This window comes from Tamandua tetradactyla, chromosome 14 (assembly GCF_023851605.1).
Source record: "Tamandua tetradactyla isolate mTamTet1 chromosome 14, mTamTet1.pri, whole genome shotgun sequence".
NCBI classification, from domain to species: domain Eukaryota; kingdom Metazoa; phylum Chordata; class Mammalia; order Pilosa; family Myrmecophagidae; genus Tamandua; species Tamandua tetradactyla.
In genome coordinates this window covers 25,385,397-25,404,455 of record NC_135340.1, presented here as the reverse complement: position 1 = coordinate 25,404,455, position 19,059 = coordinate 25,385,397, and the positions used below count along the sequence as shown (strand labels likewise).

The 19,059-nt window shown below is 36.2% G+C and overlaps 1 protein-coding gene across 1 annotated transcript in view; it reads left to right on the top strand.

Moving 5' to 3' along the window:
* LOC143654848 (uncharacterized) overlaps window positions 1-13,340 on the top strand; it is a 100,072-nt gene extending 86,732 nt beyond the window's left edge. Inside the window, exon 8 of the transcript XR_013162002.1 lies at window positions 13,092-13,340. The gene's annotated coding sequence lies outside the window, so the exon portion shown is untranslated. The remainder of the gene's footprint in view (window positions 1-13,091) is intronic.
* Window positions 13,341-19,059: the final 5,719 nt, after the last annotated feature.

Genomic DNA, 19,059 nt, shown 5'->3' with positions numbered 1-19,059 from the left:
CCTTAAAGTTCTCATGTTGATTGAAATATGCCATACATGAAAGGACCAGTATTGTATTATCTCACTTCTTTGAAACAATTGGACTAAGCAAACTAGTTAGGATCTAGAATATAGGTTACCAGGGACTGGGATTGGGATAGGGAATGGGAAATTAAGGTTTAAAATACACAGGGCTCTTACTTGGAATAATGAAAATGTTTAGGATGGTGGTGATGATAGCACAGCATTGTGCATACAATCAATAACACAGAAATATATATCTGAATATGAGTAAAAAGGGAAATGTTAGATTTATACATATTGTAAAAGAATAATTTTTTTTAATCCATGGAAATACGCTAGACAAACAGTGAACCCTAAGTTAAACTATGCACTTATATGCTGATAAAAATGTGCTATCATTAGTTGTAACAAATGTTCCAGCCCAATGCAATGTGCTGATGATGGGGGCAGTATATTGGAATCCTGTATTTTATGCATGGCTGGTCTGTAAACTCACAACTTCTCCAATAAATGGAAAAAATAAATAAAAAATCTTTTTGGATGTTTATTAAGTATTGATTCAATTTCTTTACTATATATAGGTCTATTTGCATTATCCATGTCTTCCTACATTAGTTTTAATGGTCTCTGTCTTTTAAGGAATTCGTTCATTTCATTTAAGTTATATTTATAGGGAGAGCATTGTTCATAGTATTCCTTTTTATCACTTTTATGTCTATGAATCAGTAATGATAATTCCTTTTTCTTTTCTGATACTGATATTTTGTGTATTCTCTGTTTTTTGCGGAGTTAAACTGCCTACAGGTTTATCTATTTATCTTTTAAATAACCAGGTTTTGGTTTCACTGATTTTTTTGGTATGCTTTTTGGCAGGGGTCACAATTCATTCTTTTTCCATGTTAGTATCCCAGTTTCATTGATTTTCTATTTTGTTTTCCTGTTTTCAAATTCATTGACTTCTGCTTTATTTTTTTTTTCTCCTGCTTGATAGAGGCTTAAATTACTGTTCTTTCTCTCTAATTTCCCAACATGGAAACTTAGATTACTGATTTTAGGTCTTTGTTCTTTGTCAATATATGCACTTAATGTTGTATATAAAATTAAAATTACTACTCCAGATTTCCCTTTATTAGCGAAAGCATGGTATATCTTTCTCCATCTATTTACTTCCCCTCCCCCTGTTTATCTGTATTTAAAGTGGGTTTCTTCAAGACAACCTATAATTGGGTCTTTATTTTTTCCATTCTAACAATCTCTGTCGTTTAGTGCCACATTTAAAGTGATTATTGATAAAGTTGAGTTAATATCTACTATGTTTGTAATTGTTTTCAATTTGGTAAATTTGGTTTTTTTTTGTTTCCTTGTTCTCCTTTTTTTTCTGCCATCTATGGTTTTAATTGAGCATTTTATATCATTTCATTTTATTTCCTTTCTTTGCACATTAATTATAGTTATTAGAAAAGTTTAGTGGTTACCCTTAAGTTTGAAATATGCACTGTTAACTAATCCAAGTCTGCCTTCAAATAACACTGTGTGACTTCATATGTAGTGCAGGAACCTTATACCAGTGTTCCCAATTCCTCTCTCCCATCCGTTATGATATTGCTGTAGCTCATTTTACTTACCCATATATTATAATACCCAATATATTGCTACAATTATTATTTTTAATGAAGTTAAATATTAGATTAATTAAGAAAAAGAAGCATAAACTGTTTTATATTACCTTCAATTATTCACACACCCACACATAAACATGGACACTGTTTCTTTCTTTATATACATCTGAGCTTTTGACTTAGATCATTTTCCTTTTTTCTGAAGACTTAATATTTCTAAAGGAAGGTCTGCTGGTGACAGATTCCTCCAGTTTTTGTTTATCTGAAAAAGATATTTATTTAGCCTTCACTTTTTTTTTCGCATGGGCAGGCACCGGGAATTGAACAGGGTCTCCAGCGGGCATTCTAACCTCCAGCATGGCAGGCAAGATCTCTGCCACTGAGCCACCGTCACACCACCCTATCCTTCACTTTTTTGAGGGGGGCGGTGGGAGGGTGGGGCGCAAGATGTAGAATCGAACCCGGGCCTCCTGCAGGAAAGGTGGGCATTCTAACCACTGAACCACCTGTGCACCCTCCTATCCTTCACTTTTAATGGTTACTTTTTCTGGAAACAGAATTCTAGTGTTTGGAGGTCTTTGTTTTATTTTGCCTTGTTTTAGAAAAGCTAAACTTTAATTATTCAGATTATTTTACAGTGAAAATAGATACCACAAGGCTGGTCTTAACTGCTCAGAACTTTACAAAGGACAGATAAAAAGTCCCTGGTGATGCTGACTCATTAAAATTGTCATGTTTTCTCGCCTGGTCCCCAACAATGCCGGGTACCACCTTTGGTTTTGCAGCCTTGGGGGTCAGAGAGGGCATCAGACTGGGGTCAGAGAGGGCATCAGACTGGGGTCAGAGAGGGCATCAGACTGGGGTCAGAGAGAGCATCAGACTGGGGTCAGAGAGGGCATCAGACTGGGGTCAGAGAGGGCATCCGACTGGCAAGGACAAGCCAGAAATTCACTGTCAGTAGAATTTCTTTAAGAAAAAAATTTTAAGTAAAAGGCTAACAGAATTGTTACTAAAATTAGGAAGCTACAGTGTTTCTAGTTAACTTTAACTTCCAAAACTGTAGTATTAATCTAAAAAAGTGTCATACATAACTAAAAAAAGATAATAAAAATTTTTAAATAAACCCAAAACACCCCAGGAAATTAATCTGAAAACTTAAATAGGCTGGAACTTGGCCACATGGTATTGAGATTTTTTTTCCTTTGAGTCCTTTAAATATTCCAATTCACTTCCTTTTTTTTTTTTTAGAGAGAGGGAGGAAAGGAAGGAAAGAAAGACAGAGAAGGAAGGAAGGATGGAAGGAAGGAAGGGAAACATTTTCTTATTTTATTATATTTTGTTTGTTTTTTACATGGGCTGGGGCCGGGAATCGAACCGGGGTCCTCCGGCATGGCAGGCAAGCACTCTTGCCCGCTGAGCCACCGCGGCCCGTCCAATGAGGATACCAATTCACTTCCTTTTTAATTGCATGATTTTCAATGAGAAATCTTTTATAATTCTGAGGAGAAGTCTGATGTAATTTTACCCTTGTTCCCTTATAGGTAAGCTGGTTTCTCACTCTCTCTCAATATTTTCTCTTTTCTGCAGTTTGAATATGATATGCCTAGGTGTAATTTTTTGGTTCCTTGTTTGTTATTTTCTGAGCTTTCTGAACGTATGGTTTGGTATTCGTCATTAATTTTGGAAAATTCTCAGCCATCATTATTTCAAGTATTTCACTGCCTCTTTTTTTCTTTCTTCTCTTTCTGGTATTTTCATTATGCATGTGTTGCATTTTTTGTAATTGTTCCATAGTTCTTGGATATTCTGTTCTGTATTTAGCATTCTACCGTCTCACTGCATTTTAGTTTAGAAAGTTTGTAATGACCTGTCCTCAATTTCATTGATTCTTTTCTTAGGCGCATGAATTCTACTGATGAGCCCATTAAAAGTTCTCTTCATTTCTGATACTGTTTTTTATTTCTAGCCTTTTCTTTTGATTCTTCCTCAGATTCTCCATCTCTCTGCTTACATTATCCGTCTGTTCTTGCATGTTACTACTTTTTTTCATTAGAACCCTTAACATATTCATCATAGTTATTTTACATTTCCAATCTGATAATTTGACATCTGTGTCACATCTGAGTCTGATTCTAATACTTACTTTGTCTCTTCAAACTGTGTTTTTTCTTGCCTCTTAGCATGCCTTGTAACTTTGTTGAAAAAAAACTGGGCATAATGTATCAGATAATAGGAACTGACATAAATACATTTTTAAAGTGAGGTTTTATGTTAATCTGGCTAAAAGTTTGGCTGTGTTTAATGTTTGTGATAGCTGTAAGTTCCAGAGCCTTCAAACTCCTTGTGCCATTGTTTTGTCTTTCCTGTCTTTCACTTTCAATAAAACTCGTCCTTAAATACAGTCTGGGTCTTTGAGCTGTTATCTTCTGGTTAACGTTCTGGAGTCACGTAGTACAGCAAGGGGTAGGGGAGGGGAAGTGTTCCTATTCTTGTGATTAAATCTCAGTGTTGTCTAATGGATCTGAGTCCTTGAGCTGTGATCTTTACAACTGTGTCCTAGTTTTTGTTTTTGTTTTTTCTCTTTTTTCCTGTGACACAGGAAAGCTAGAAGGTACTAGTAGAAGGGCCTAGAGTCAAGGAAATGCCCTTCCCCCCGTTAGACAGGATCTAGTAAAGTCTTTCTCCTGGACAGTAGGCCTTTATAACAGGGAACATTCTGGGCATATTTCCAAATTCCCTCCTGCAAGACCCAAGAAAGGATCTTTCTGGTCCTCTCATCATGAGAACCTGATGGTATGACTGGAGGAAAACCCCACAAAAGTGTGAGGGCCTTCTCAGACTGCAGACCCCGAGTTTCTGACTTGCTGAATAATCTTCACTCGGTCTCTAAAAATTCATCAAAATTAGAGTATTTTGATTGTTCCTACCCATTCATGGATCCACTGGCTTCTTTGCCATGGAAGAAGCAATCACTAAATATAGTACCTTTCAATAAAGATATCCCATTTGTCCTAGAAACAGTCAACACTCATTGCTAGAACATTTTCCTTGCACCAACACTCTATACCTCTGAAATTAAACAGCCAAGTCTCTGTTGGTTTCATAAACACAAACAGGGAAATCCGTGGATGGATTTGCCTGTCTTAAGGATAGAGAGAAAAACATGTGCCATTGGAAATTATAGCCCTAGAGTCATTTTCCAGTCTCTGGAAACACCCACAGCTGAAAAAAATAAAATCAAATGGATATCATCATCCTCCAAGTTTTTATTTCACTGCTTTTAAAAGTAGTGAAATAAATGCCATAATATGTCTCATTCTAAAGGCTGAAAATTTTATGCTATGACTATAATGACATCATTCTGCCTCCTACAGAGGGCTTTTGCCTGGAGAGTTCAGAAAGAGAACAGAATTAACAGGGAGCGTCACTTCCACACACATAGATGGAAAAATAGTAACATCACCTGAGGCCTGCGACAGTCCCCTTGATGGGAATGCGTATGCCGCCATAACGAGCCAATGACTTGCAAACACATCTCAGGAGCAGGGGCTACACTGAGGTCACTGCTGGGTGATGGAAGTTTTGGCAGAACTGAGAACAAAAGATTCCTCCTAGGTGCAGCTTCAAGCTACAAAATAAGGACTGTACCTAAGGAATATTCGAGGCAAGAAAGATGTGCAGGGGCTGTCCACTATGCGTGGGAGGATGAAACTGTACCCCTTAATGTAGTGGAACGCTACAACCTGAGATGGAATATCATGAATAAGGGAGTTGCGGGAGATGAGGCTGGGGCTACGGTAAGGACATACATGTTAAATGTTTTGGACTTTATTCCTTAGGTGTGTATATTCAAAACAATAGGTTGGAAAAAAATTATAGGTGCATTAAAAAACATCTAAAATCACATGACTCTGGGTCCATTAGCCTGATTTACTAGAGAGAACCCTTTGTAGATAATTTACTCTGTGATTCTCCTAAGAATATAATATGCAGCATTTGCCAGAGGACCCTTTGACATTTTCTAGCATGTAAATTGGGGTTTTATTTTAGGTAATGGGGATCTCACATGTATTTAATTTATATTTTTAAAGATGACTCACCAGTACAGAAAATGGCATGAAGATATTGTAAACAGGATAAATATTGCCATATCTTATACAAGAAAAAAGTAAGGGGATAAAGTTATAAAGATGACTATTAAGAGTTGATTTCTGTATTATTATTGAGAAAAATAATATGTCCCAATGACTTAGTCCTGCCAATCATATGGTTTAAAACAAGCATAAAAACAAAAAGGAAAAAACAAAACAAACAAAACCCCATTTTCAAAATAATTCATTGACTTTATACTCCTTAGAGAAAAAATTAAAATACCTTTGTATAAGATTCTACAAAGGTTCCATGCACTAGGGTAACTTTCCAGAAACCTACAACCTCCAGATAGATCCCTGGACCAGATAAATACTGAAATGCAGAGGGGTCAGCCTCTCCAAAAGAGGGATAGTTCCATTTTCCTATCCCACATTATCAACAGCCTCTGCCAACATGAAAAAGTTAGAACGTGCATAGCTCAAATACCCCTAAAGAGTGGGAGAAAGATCAAAGTTAATGGAGGAGTTGTGCAGAGAAGGTAGCATGAGTTCGAGTGCTGAATCATTATACTCATATTTATTTTAGCCTCCAGTACCTTAGAGCAGCTAGATATAAAAACCTAAAATTGTGGAATTGTAACTTATAGGAAACTTTGAAATCTGTCCTACAACAAATTGTTGTGATGTACTTTGATAGTTATTGCTTCTATGTATTTTTGCTATTTAAAGAGAAGGAAAAGTATAACAGAGAAGACAGGATTTAGTAATGAGTAAGACTGCTGAATCATATATTGATATTTTTGTTGGTCTCCAGTGTCTTGGAGCAACTAGAAGAAACATAAAAATCGTGGAACTGTAACCCATACCAAACCTTAAAAATTGTCCTATGCTACTTGTTAAAATGTACTTGGAAATTTATTGCTTTTATGTGTATATGTTATATTTCAAAATTAAAAAAAAAATGTTAAAAAAAAATCTTGCTATAGATCAAAGGTTTACAATTCTGCCCTTGAATCCAGAATAAATTTTATTCTCATTATTTCCATATATACATACACCCTGTTTCAGTCAAAATGTCTGATATTGGCATGCGGTTTTAAAACTGCTGTGTACCCCAGAAAAGCCATGTTCTTTAATCCTGATTTAATATTGTGGTGTGGAAACCTTGACTGGGTTGTCTCCATGGAGATATGACACACCGAGTGGTGGGTGTGGCCTTTTGATTAGATGGAGATGTGACTGCCTATTCAAGGTGGGTCTTGATTAATTTGCTGGGGTCTTTAAAAAAAATATTTGGGAGGCAGTTAAGGTGACAGAGCCAACAGGAGACCCAGAAGTTTGGAGATGCAGAAAGAAAATGCCCCTGGAGAAGCTGTTTGAAACCAGAAGCCGAAGGACTGGCAGATGCCAGACATGTGCCTTTCCATCTGACAGGTGTTCCTGATCCTTTCTTGAGTCAAAAGTAGTTTTCCTCGGATGCCTTTGTTTAGATGTTTTTATGGCCTTAGAACTTAAACTTGTAACTTAATAAATTCCCTTTATAAAACTCATTCCATTTCTCATATATTGATTCTGGCAGCTTCAGCAAACCAGTACAATTGAAATCATTCTTTTCTTCATTTACATTCTATGTTCTTAATTCAGACTTTCACAATTTCTTGAGTTGTTTCAACTTTTTTTTGACATGGGCAGGCTCTGGGAATCAAACCCAGGTCTCCAGCATGGCAGGCGAAGACTCTGCCACTGAGCCACTGTGGCCCACCCTCAATCACTTTTTAAATTGACTTTTTGACCTCCAAGCATGCTCCCTTCCAGTTCACTCTTCACTCTTTATTAAGGCTCGAGAAGGATTTGTCCTCCTTGTGATTTTTCAAAGGCTATCATATACGTAAAGTCTAAGGACCTTAACATGAAGTGCAGGTACCTTTCTGAGTGCACTCTTCCATTACTCCGATACCTACTGTACACTAGACACTGTGCAGTGTGTCCCCAGGAGCATGTTATCTAGAGAGAAAAGGAGGAAAAAATCCACGCAGGTAAAGAAAAGTGACAACTATGACCAAAAGACACAAAATGCTATGAGAGGAAACTTTACAGAGACTATGTAGATTGGAAGATGAGAGGAAGCCTTTCTGCTGAAGTGACATTTGAGTACTCCATGTGCATCAAAAGGCTACCAAGATCAAGTCTGAGAAGACTCTGAGAAAGAGCAGTAGAGTTGCAGTATATGCCATTGTTTTGTGCTTATTATCTGCTTGATTATATTCTACTTTTAAGAGAAATTGATATGTAGGAACTCTGTATCAATTATGATAATCCTTTGTATTATACACTATAAACATTTTTCTAGTCTAAAATATGCATGTATTTTATTTTCTTCTCATACATATATTTTTGCCAACAGAAGTTTAAAATTTTCAACAATCTTCCACAAAGCTATGGCTTTGTGTTTCCTGTTTTGGCTGTTATATTTGGAAAAGCTTCTACCACCACAAGATTATAAATATTCAGATATATTTTCTTTTCTACTTTTATAGTTTCCTTTTGTCATTTAAATCTTTCCTCCCTCTGATTTTATTTTTGATATAAGTTCTGAGAGGGGAACTAACTGTTGTTTTCTATGTGGTTAGCTAATTATTCCCACACTATTTATTGAATAATAATGATAACTAGCACTTAAGTGGTTTACTATGTGCCAGATACTCTGCCCAATAGTTCACACATATTATGTGTTTTTTTACTCCCCAAGTTTCCGATAAGGAAACTGAAGAACAATTAAGTGATTTGCTAAAGGCATTTCAGCTATTAAGCATAAGAGCTGGGATAAGAACAGGAAGTATGATCCAAGAGTCCAATCTCTTGACAATTACATTGTACTGACTTCAAAACTCTTTCCCTTGCCCACAGATCTGAAAGGTCTCCTCTATCACAAAATACATTTATATTATGTATATTGAAATATACTTCTACTTGGGGCTGTTTTTCAGCTTAAGAGCTTACATGTATGCTTCTAGGTAGGGACATTTTAAGGTGAATAAAGAGCTGGTGATTAGTTCTCTAATAATTGATTCATTCAACCAAAATATTTTTGCATGCCAAAATGTGGTTACTGCCTTTTCCCTCAAAATTCACTCTTCGCCTACTGCTATTTCCCTCTCAGGTTTTCTACCTTTTCCTATGATCAATTTGATCTTAGAATTTGATTTAATAATATCAAACACCATATAGATGTTTATGTATTTTTAATAACCTTTGTAATAAAACATTCTGTGTAATATAAGAATTAGGGCAGTCTGTAATTGTTATATTCTGTTCTGATGTATTATAGTATGATGGTATCAAATGCATTGAAAAATTAGAAAAGCACCCTTCTACTCTCATAGTCCCTGCTGCAAAAGATTTAACATGCCTTAGAGCATGTTAGATGTGACGCTTAGTTATGTTTTTGGAAGAGCTCATTGCCTGTTGTCACGCATCATGATCTTCTGAGATATTCTTTAAGATGAGCATCATTTCAAGGTCTTTTCATAGGATTACTGAATTCCCAAAGCTCCATTCTTCCGTGCTTAGCAGAGCTGTAGTCATCAGAACTGGTGGCTGCTCTATTATAGATTCCTTCAAAGGACTTGTCTATCCTTCATATACTTGTATCAGATGAAGCTATCAGTGAGTTATTGGGATGCATTCCCTGCTCCATGCATTGCAAACTCAGACTAAATTAGGTACTTAAGGGCCCTGCATTAACTCTTTCAGGCCACCAGGGTACCATTTAGGGCCCTCATGTAACACTTTTCTTAAACCAGGTCATCATGATGTCATTTAATCATTTTAGAGCACTGAAATAGATATCCCTTGTCATCTAAAAGAATTAGTGTAGGTCTCCAAAGCCTATGTCCCACTAGCCAAATGGAATGAACTTCTCCCAGCATAGCAATGATTTCCCAGCCCTAGCTTTAATTTTTAAAGAGAATGTGCAACAATGGAAAAGAAACTGGTTCAAATCCCACTTTCCAGTTCAATCAAAAATATTTATGAGAAGTTATTATTCTTATATTCTCTTCATTCCATCACTGTTTTCAATGTACAACCATAGCCTAGTTTGGGGATGATTAGCTGGTTGTCTATTCCTACCAGATAGTGTCCATGTAAGCGAAATTATGACTAATTGTAGAATCACAGAGGTGCATAGTACCTTTAGAAACATTCTGGTAAAAATGGAATTCTTCACAGACTATCTCAGACTAAACAAGAAATTATCCTGCTTTTAAAAGTCTCCAAATTTTCTTTCACTAATACAATATTAGTCTATATAGAAATCAAATTATCTTGCTTCTATCTTATTGAACATGGAAAGATTGAAGGAAAAAAAAAACATGCAGCTGTTTTCTATAGAAATTTCTCCACTGTGTAAAAATGTTTTGACCTAATCCTGCAGGATCTGTGAAATTGTCAGAATATAGTATTTTCATAGCCCTTAGCACAACCAACAGGAGACGTATGGGAAACTGACTGTTTATATTGTCACTTTCTGTGACACTCTAATGAGGTGAATGTTCTAGAAATTGAAAAAATACATGAAATGAATGCTTTACTGAACTAAAATAAAATTAGTGTTTTTTAAAAATCCTTCAAATTTCCATTTACATATCTAGTATCTGCCTATTTTTCAACTGACTCAAATTCCCAGACACGCATCTTATTTATCGATTCCATGAAGAACATTTATGTAATGCAGAGAATGAGATTATACCTTGTGATGTCATGTCTTTATATTTGATCTGTACTTTAAATTATAGTCATTCCCACGTCATTGTTCAGTATTTTCATGTATCCAGAAGAAGGTAATGAAACTGGAAGCAAAACGACGTTTTAAGGAAAGCAACATTTACCAAATTTATGGGGATAACCAAATTCAGGTTTAATCTGATTACGGTCATAGATGTTTAGACATTTGCTTATTAGATCATTTACTTATGTATAAAATCACAGTACTTACTGTTACATTCCTCATCTTCATCTACAAGTAGGATAGTGTCCTTTAGGCTTAAAGCTCCATTCAAAATGCCATGCTAACTATAAAAATGGGTTTGTTTGCACTTATATACTTAGCTTCTTATTCAGGCCACTGTGTGTTTTACACATCTCATAACCGAAATCTATATTCTGAATGCTCTCGGCAGTGGGTTTGTCTCTGAGCCAGATTTATCTTCGTATTTCCCATTATAGCTTGAAAGAGCCATATTAAGGAAGCCTTTCTTTTCAGTTCCCGCTTGTGATTGCTAACATATCAAATTTATTCCAGATCATCTTTCAGCAGCTTTGAGGCCTGCATGTAATAGTTTGTTAGAGAGCTCACAGTAACACTACACTGACAGACCAAAAAGCTCTTCGACTGTCACTTTATGTCATTAACAATTTTCTAAAGCCATTACAGATGGGATGGGCTGATTAGAACTGAGGAGGGAGGATCTTTTTCCCAGCCAGAAATGTCCCCCGAGACTTTCACGGCGTGTGAAGTTTCTAGTGATTAATGGGAGAAAAATAAGGCCTCCTGTCCCATAGTTGCTGTAGACTTTCTTTGGGAAAGAGCTTATTTATATTTGGTGATCTCCCTGGATGGCTAAATGTTATCAGCTAACTTAAAATATAGATGTAGCAATAGATTTCAAATGATAGGTTACATGTCAGCTTTGCATCCTTAGGTTGGGTTTTCTCTCCTTGTTTGAGTAGAGCTATTAGAATTTAATGTGAGTGCTGTTCAGAGATGAAAGTGTTTATCTTCTCCTGGCTTTTTTTCCCCCTTCTCTTCTGCTGTTTTATTTCTGTAAATGAAAGCTACAGCTGGAATATTGTTTTACTGCAAATCTCACACCAGCACTGTCAGTTGTGATGTGACACCAGAGATTCTTATCTGTAGGCTGGGTTGGAATTATTAAACATTCTCACATTGTGCAGAGTGTCGGAGATGCACAGCAGTGCAGTGAGGTGCGTCCAGCACTTCTGTCTTTCCCACCTGATCCTTGAAATATGACTCCTTTAAAGGGCTAATGTTCGCTTTCTATAGCTTTATATAGAGAGGTGAAGGTACTCAAGAAGTAACATGAACTGAAAATTATAGCAACTTTCCATCCCTCTCTCTTAATGCATGCTTTCAGAAGTAATCTTAATGGTAGTCCTCATTTGCAAAGCAAACATGTGGCCATTTGTGATTAAGAACAATGAGCTTTTCATGAAGAAAAATTGCTTGTAGCCTAAATATTGGGAAATATTTACATTTATTTTTCACTTCTTTTTTCAAATAACCTTGTCTAAGACTATGATACCAAAGCAAAGTGTTTCATCAAATTGGAGTGAGAACAAAGTCACATGTTATTATTTTACTGAAATTATTATTGAAACTTTGAACGCACACTAGCTCTTCTATTATTGTGGGTACAAACCATGATTATGCATGATTTGCCATCTTGCTGAGACTTAACAGGATATGGAATTCTCATCTTCAAAGCAGCCCATAAATGTTAATCATTGTGACACTTATGGAAGATTGGAAAGAAATATTACCCACAGATAAGAGATAAGGAAACAGAAGAAGTGAGATGAAGTGATTTGACCAGGAGCGTTCATTTGGCTTTTCCACTGAAGGTTTCCTAGATCCCAGCTTTGAGAGCACACTGCATCCTTTTCTCAGAGCTTTGACTTCAAATGCACATTAAGTCTTCTGGGTCACTTAGAGGCTTTGCCTCAAAGCTAAATTTGCACTTTGGAGAGAGATAATTCCAAAAGTTGTGTAGAATTATCTGTGCTGGCGGATGATATTTAGGCCACACAAATTTTCCTAGAAAACATAAATATGCTTCTTGTGTTCTTTGTGTGATTGGAATAAAAATGAATAGCGATATTGCTATATTAAATAGATCTCTTTGGTTGAAAATCACAGAAAGCCATTTAATTAGTTTGATTACAAGTGATTGAAATTGGGGTTCCCAGATAAGACATAGGAAGCCCAGTTGTACTTGATTATCAGATAAAAATATTTGAGACAGACCTATTCCCAAAAAAGATTAGTAGTTTATTTGTACTTTTATTTGTAAATCTGGCAACTCTAATCAAAATCCAATTTAAACAAGCTTAGAAATATTTGGTAAATATCGACGCAGAAAGTTTAGGAAAGGATTAAAGTGGCATGAGGTCAGATGCTTAGAGATCAACCAGAAGTAATCTCATGCACATCTTCAGGGTGGTTTCTTCATTGTGCATCATGGGCCAGCTTCATAGTCTTTTACTACAAATTTTCAACGGTGGAAAGTATGCTTTCATTTTACTGAGTTTTACATTTAAATATAATATTTATGCATTTATTTATTTATTGCCATTGCAGGAAGAATGGTCTAATGAACTCCCTGCTCCCTGCTATAAAGAAATACTAGAGAAGAGCCGTGATAGGTCTGTCCCTGGGAAGGTGTCAACCACAAGAGTAAGTGACCATGGCCATTGGGTAGAATTCTCGTAGAAATATGACAGCTCCACACAAACCATATATGGATAGAGCAAGACGGGGAAACAGTGAAAAGGAACAATTTCTAAAATAAGGAGCATGCCATTCTCAGCAGGCCAATTGGTAGCCAATAAACACATGTATACGAAAACAAATTAGATCAAGCAAATTGGATTTCTTATTAAAAGGATGCAGTGCTATCTTAAAAAGAAACAAAACATTCTGTCCCTCTACTGTGATCCATAGATGACTGAAGAACGCAATCTGATTGCTCACATCCTATGAATTCCATAAGCAAGGTCTCTGTACGCAAGAAGAGAAGATAATTTCTTTAAAGCTAATTCCCTGAAGGTTTTACCCTAAAGAGAACACTCCAACTAAGATGCATTTGTCATGTACACTTATAGAATATGATGAATTTGTAACATGAATAGCTTGTCTCTTTGACTTGAGTTAATACTGACAAACATTCAATTTGAAATTTGAAGAGGTAATGGTGGTAGTTACAAGGAAATGAAAAGCTTCAAAGCTTCACATTTTCTTGGCATGACCTCTACAACAGCATCTGCTCTTGTCTCTTTTTTTTTTTTTTAATTCTTCTTGAGTAATACTAGGAAGTTGCTAGACCAGATGAACTTCCTGTGACCTATTTAGTAGACCCAAACAATTAGTTAGAAAGGCACTGCAAATGGTATTCAATCACCCCTAAGAGTAAGTTTATGTTAGACAAGTAAAATATCAGGATCTTTTGATTTATTTCATATACAGTGCTTAGTACAATGCCTGGCACATGGTCGGTGAGAGGGGATGATGGTCTGAAGTAAAGTTCTGCCATATGATCTAGAGGCGATGGGCTGTCATTCTTCATTGTCTTAATACTATTCGCTGGCAGTTGTCCTCCCTAGACTCAGAGAAACCAACCGTGCAGACCACATTTCTTTGATTGTCAGAAATGATCACTATAAATGGCAGGTACATTAGGAGTGGCTGATCCTGTAGGCAAATATGTATTACGAGTAGAGGAGAATATGGAATCCTGAGGTGCCCCTAGTCTAATGGGTGTGTGGAGGAAGAGGAGCCCACGAAGGAGATTGAGATTCAGTTTTTTAAGTGGCAAAAAAACTAAGAGAGAACAGGGCTAGGGCAAAAGAGAGTCACAGAACTGAGAGGAAGAGGGAACAACAGCATCAAATGATACCAAAAGGAACTGAAAGCATCTATTGAATTCGCCAGGTTAGAAGTCAACAGTGACACTATTGGGAGCAGTTTCTCTAGAGTGGGGGTGGGGCGGAAGAAACCAGAATGCAGGAAATTAAAGAGAGAAGTGGGAAGTAGAAAAGTTGACTATAAGCTATCCTTTTAAAAAGCTTAACTGCAACAAAACAAACTAATAAATGGTAACTTTTGACATTTTTATATGAACTAGAAAGTCTATAAACTTAAAAATACTTTGGGGGGGAAATTCACCACTGGCCTAATTAAGATTGCATACGACTATAATTGGGAACGCGAACAAGTCACTGATACTCCTGAGCTTTTTTTTTTATTTATTTAATGTTTTGTAACAATACTACTTATTTCTTAGTCATCTCCAAAGCACTCCTCTGAAAGTCAACCCAAAGGAAATAAAGGAGAAATTATATATCTGAACTTTTCCTTTCTCTTTTCCACCATTTTCTGAGATTTAAAAACATTTCCCCCATGTACCTAAAATTTAAGACATACCATCCTTAGTTTGTGTTTAAAATAAAATAATCTGTCAACAATATATTCTGCCATTACTTTATTGACAAAGATGTCTTCTCATAAAGGGAATTAATAAGCATAATTTTATACTATGCTGTCTTTGTTTCAGAGTCTCTAGCATTTTTCTCTTAGACTGTTTCGTACTTTCCTGAAGTTCTACTTTCTGTAACCCACCTCCTTCATGACCTCATCTAAGATGATTACAAAAAAGGAGCTGATAAACTCATTCACTCCAACGAATGATGACAAATGCTGCCTAACGTGTTACCGCTCTCAAGATGGCTGCCTGTCACAGACCTGACACCGCGGAATGAATTTCAAATTAAAGAATTTCGGTTGTGTAGGAGGATGAAGCATTAGTGATTTTTAGAGGGAGGCAGGGCCTTCCCAGAATAGCTCAAATAGGACTGATTCTTCTTAAACTTAAGGCAAATATTATATAACATCTACAATTAAAGGTGCAAAATAGATTTGTATGCTATCAGGCCGAGTTCATTTTTCATTGATATTTTAGAAATATTTCCCAAGGAGGTAATCAGTACATTTTCACGTCACTACACAGTTCTAGAATTCAAAAAAGTTTATATAGCAGGCTGACCTTTTGACATCGCAATTCCATGACTGTTGTTCTTATAAACATGTGAGGACATTTCAAAGAAACTAGGGGAAACTTACAAATGAAAAGGTTTTCAATATTGCATTGGCTGTAATGTCTATTTAACATTTTCAAGGCTACTGTTTCATTTAGGTGAATGGCAGGCCTTGACTGGCAGCCACAAGATAGCTCATGAACAAAGTAATTTGCCTTTGTGAGATACAGACTTTCAGTAATAGGGTTCTCTTGGCTTAATAAAGTTAAGCACCACTTGAATAATCGGTATTTCACTTTGCTTCTTTCTGTCTTATAGTGTGTTGGTTGTTCTTTCTTATAGCAGCCGCCCGCGTAGGTGCTCATTTGTACTCTCCTACTGTGTGGGTACTCTAATTTCCAAGCTTCGGGCTATAGGATAGTTTCATAAAATGCAGTTTGAATTTTTATAAGCTGATTTTCATCATTATTATGTAATGCATCAAAGCTTTATACTTTGCAATATCATCCTACTTTGACTTGTATTTTTATGCACTGAAAAAGCCCCCTGTGTTTCAATATGTGTTAAAATAATGACTGAGAAACATGTAGTGCATAAGTTAAAAACAACTAACCTCAGTCTTGAGAAATCTCATAAATGATTTATGAAATTTATAGATTATATGAAGATATTTTCAAATAATTACTGGTTTATGACTTAATTGGTAACAACATATGTGATTTAGAAAGTTTTATCGATGAGATGTTTGCAATTTTATCATTCCCTAACAATACTACTATGCTAGTTTGAAATGATGTATGCCCCTTAGAGAAGCCATGTTTTAATCCTTATCCCATTTTGTAAAGGCGACCATTTCTTCTGATCCCTATTCATCATTGTATGTTTGGAACTGTAATTAGATCATCTCCCTGGAGATGTGATGTAATCAAGAGTGGTTGTTAAACTGGATTAGATGACGAAATGCCTCCACCCATTTGGGTGGGTCTTGATAAGTTTCTGGAGTCCTGTAAAAGAAGAAACATTTTGGAGAAAGAGATTCAGAGAGAGCAGAGTAGAACAACATAGCCATGAGAAGCAGAGTCCACCAGCCAGCGACCTTTGGAGATGAAGAAGGAAAATGCCTCCCAGGGAGCTTCATGAAACAGGAAGCCAGGAGAGAAAGCTAGCAGATGACGTTGTGTTCGCCATGTGCCTTTCCAGATGAGAGAGAAACTCTGATTGTGTTTGCCATGTGCCCTTCCACTTGAGAGAGAAACCCTGAACTTCATCGGCCTTCTTGAACCAAGGTATCTTTCCCTGGATGGATGCCTTTGATTGGACATTTCTATAGACTTGTTTTAATTGGGACATTTTCTCGGCCTTAGAACTGTAAACTAACAACTTATTAAATTCCCCTTTTAAAAGCCATTCTGATTCTTGTATATTGCATTCCGGCAGCTAGCAAACTAGAACTACCTGGACAGATCATCTTCAGTTTAGGACCTTTAGAAGTATAGAATAACACTTAGATTTGTTCTGTGAATTTTTCCAAACTTCATTTTCTGCTAAAATTATTCTCATGTAACAGCAAATCTGTGCACACATCATGTTGAATATAAGGCATAATGACTTATCTTTAAGTTGGATTTGGGCAGAGAATCTTAAAAGATTTTTCGGTTGATTTAAGTAATGATGAAATGTATTTGTATAAAGTACATCATTATTACATGAGACTTTCCATATAGAACATCAATATAGGCCCATCAAGCCTCTCCCCCTTTTTCTTACTTTAAGTTTTAAATTCTTTCTATCCTCCTTCTACTGAACTTTTCTCTCTTGTGAAGGTAGATTGTCAAAACATCAAAGTTAGTTCTCCTAGGAATGCTTATGCTTCTGAAAGCTTAGTCTTCTCTCCTATATCTTTGTCTCCTCTGTCTTTTTTTTTAACCGATTATATACCAGGACAGAGAGATACCGATGGTGGAAATCCAGCTCAAGAGCCAATTAGAGGATAAAAATTGGGTGGTAGAGATATTTGAGAAGCTAGTAAGCACTTGAAATTATACAACCTTTCTCACGAAAAGAAAACTTTAATTTTTCAAGCTGGCAAACAACAAGATAACTCTATTGTATGTTTCTTCAAAACATTCCAAACTCGAGAATTATAGAAATAAAGGGGATGACTCTTTTCCAGATGTGGGATACTAGGAAACTACAGGGGCTACTAAATGAAGGAAGAGCCCCAGAGTTATTGGAATTCTAAATATTACAAGGGAAAAAAAATTACCTACTAAGAAGGGGAATTTAGGATGACCATTGGTAGCAAGGCAGTGTATTTTTAGATATATGCTTGTTATCCACAATGTTAGGAAAGGAAATCCCCTGTTGCCTTATGGACTCAGAGTATAGTAATTTTGAGAAAGTATCAGTGGAAGATTTTATAAACGGAATAAGTGTCTTGAAGTAATCAGAGTGGTTTGTGCAATGTATGAAATCATAGAATAATATTCCACAAAGATTTAGGAATACTTATTATTTGTCAGGTCTATTATGTAGCTTATGTTGAACATGGATAATTTCTTCATGCTATTATAAGGCATGTAATAGTTAATTATTGTGGCTTTGGATTTCGGCAGGGAGGGTAGCTGCTCTCAAATTTTACTCTCATTTGGGGTGACAAAGAGGAAATGCATTTAACACATACATCCTTGAGAGCACAACTGTATGTACTGCTGAACACCAGAAAAATCGCTTAGAAGAGAGGCCACGACAGAAAAAAGGAGTAACTTTCAGTGTCACAGCAGCTATTTACTCCCGTCACAGTAAGGAAGGTTTCGGGATATTTCAGAGGAGCCGATATTGCTCATATGTGCCTCTAACACAACAAGATGTAAGCCTTAAGTCACAACTATTTCTAGGAGTAGGCAGGGTCTTCTCACATTTATATATAATTTCAGAGGGGACATTTGTTAACCTCCATCCTACTTTTAATCCAGGATCCACTCTATTTTGGAGAACGTCAAGCTTGTTTCATTTGCATAAACCTTATTTTCAAAAACTGGAAACAATAGCTACCAGCCATTTACCCTTCTCCAAACCCCTCTCAAAGTCCTTAGACTGTCTTTCAACCTAAACAAAGTGACACAAACCTGCCCTGCAGATACATTTTCTAGTAATACTATTCAAATATAATTTAGGGAGCATCCGTCCAAAAATTCAAAGATGTTTAGAAAGTGGTGAGTTAAATATAACTTGTTTTGCTTCAGTTTATCTGATTTATTTTGTTTTGCTATTTTGGAAATGAATTTGCCTCTATCAGACAATAGCCAATAACTTTTTACTAACTGAATGGAAGAGAAACCGCAATGGACAACCGCTCTCCAACAATAGACTATTTTGATACTTCTGTTTGGCATTTCCAGAGTCACCTCTTGTCACTTCAGGTATTAAATGGATCCCTCGTGAGATTTCATGTGAAATCCAGACTTTTCTGGGGGACATCATTTACACAGCCAAAGTAGTAGCTACAGAAACAA